Below are 2,313 nucleotides of genomic sequence, written 5' to 3'. Positions count from 1 at the left end.
CAGCCCTGGGGGCTGCTTCATTGGGACTGGGCTGGGTTGCCCTCTGATGGGGGAGCAGCACAGTCAGGAAGAGAGCGGCCCCAAGGCAGAGCTGGGCCTGGGGCTGTGCGGCACTCGCACGTGGACTGTAGGAGCCAAGCCTGGGGTGTGGAGCTGGGGCCACCCTTCTGGGACCGGGAATGGGAAGTGGGAGCAGTGCCTGCTTCTGGGACCTGGCCAGTGGCGCAGCAACTGCACCCACCCCTCCGAGGGTGCCTGGTTCCTGTGCCTCCAGAGGAAGCTCTGTGCGGAGCCACATGCCTGGGTTCTGCCCTGCCATGAGTGACTGCTGAACCTGACACTCCTGATGGCTGGGACCAGGGCCTGCAGCCCACCATCCGCTCCATTCTGGGCTACCTGGGAGCACTGGGGCAATATGGGAAGCTCCTGGCGATGTTGCCTATGCCCTGAATACAGGCCCTGCTCCAGCGAGGATATGGAGCTCCCAGCCCAGGCTGCAAGGGAGCACAGCCAGGATGCATGTAGAAGCTGGGAGCAGGTAGCAGCCCTGCTCTTCCAGTTGGGGTTGTAGAACCGGGCCTCTGTGTGCTCTTGTGGATCCAGGAAGGCACCATCCTTCCCTTGCTAGCTCAGAAGTGCCTGCTTCTACTGGCTGGCCTCTCCCCACTCCCAGTGCCCACTCTGATCTTGAAGCAGGACTGGGGCCAAGCCCAGGCACTGTCACAGCCTGGCTGGGTGTATGCACACTCAGGTCCCGGCACCTTGGGCAGATGCGTGTCTTGCAGGGGTGAAGAAAAACCAGAGGGTTGGGACAGAGGGTGACTTGTTGCTGACCTGCAGCTGCCCCTTGGCACAAGCAGCCTGGATGCCATGGACATCAGCAGGAGGCAGACTGGCTCCTGGGTGGAAGGGGGCCAGTCCCCAATGAGGCCCAACTTCAAGCCAGCAGGGCTGGGCCTCTAGTTGCTCAGACTAAAGTAGGGACTTCTGGTGCCTTTTCCAGGCCTGCCCATGGCTACCCATGGATCAATCAATGCACACTTTCTCCCCACTGAGGCCCATAAAACCCCCAGGCTCAGCCAGAGCAGAGTAGAGGATGGAGAGAGGATGGGATGACCAGCTGCAGAGAGATGCTAAGCTCTCTGCTGATAGCTGAAACTTGTTGGGATGTCTGCCTGAAGAGAGGAGCTACCCTCTCTGCTAGGAGTTGAACACTTGTCAGGACAACCTGGCTACAAAGAGAAGCTTCCCACTGTGGGTCTTCTCTGAGCTGTTCTGTTGCTCAATAAAGCTCCTCTTCAACTTGCTCATCCTCCATTTGTCTGCATACTTCATTCTTCCTGGTCACAGGACAGAAACTCAGGACCCACTGAATGGCAAGGCTAAAAGAAGTGCTGTAACACAAACAGGGCTGCAATATTACCGTTGCTGGTCACGTTGTGGATAGCTTTCCCATTTCAAAATACATGTTTTTCTTTAACCTAGAAAGAATAAATTTCCTGTTCACATGTTTCACTTTATTAGAGGAACACAGTTAAACAAATCTAAAATAATGAGAAAATTTATTGGAAGTAATTGTATTTCTAAGGCAGGTAGGAAGTAATTGTATTTCTAAGGCAGGCAGGCAACTATGTAATATTCTAAGCTATGAACAGAGAAAGTCTGAATGATTTTTAGAATTTCATACTAAAAATACAATAGAAGTTTTAGAATTGATGCAAAGGAGCACTTTCAAAATAGGTAGGACATTTGATTTTACATTGGAGAATGGACTGAGAAGTGTTGCTCTAAGGATGGAAAAGGTGTAATTAAGAAGATGTAATAAAGTAATGAAGAAGAACAAAAAGGCAGTGAACCTTGCCTCAGGAAATAAGGAAAAGATTTACCCCCTCCCCGCCCCGGTTTAAAAGACTCAGTCTTTATACCTCAACTGGGTTATATTCCTTTTCCTTTTGGAACAACCTGAGTGTAGATCTTTTTTCTCCCTGAGAACTCAATCTCTTTAATCAACTTACATTAATCCTCCTTCTTATAAGGGATTAATGATGAATCATTCACTCACTACTTTATATGTAATTGAATAATGTGAGAACATTATTGTAAGACCACCATAATGCTAACAGGTATTATTTTCCTGAATTCACTATGCCAAAAACAATAATGGAAAGGTCAAACTACTGAGAAAAAATACTTGGCCTAACCTTCCGTCAGATATAGGATATTAAATCAAGAATTCTTCACATACAGATGCAATCACCACAGAAATCATGTATTGAACCCCAGTGTAATTAGAGAGTCAGGTCCACAAGTGCC

The sequence above is a fragment of the Piliocolobus tephrosceles genome, chromosome 3 (assembly GCF_002776525.5).
Source record: "Piliocolobus tephrosceles isolate RC106 chromosome 3, ASM277652v3, whole genome shotgun sequence".
Lineage (NCBI taxonomy): Eukaryota > Metazoa > Chordata > Mammalia > Primates > Cercopithecidae > Piliocolobus > Piliocolobus tephrosceles.
The sequence above is the reverse complement of the archived record's forward strand: the minus strand, read 5'-3'. Positions refer to the sequence as shown.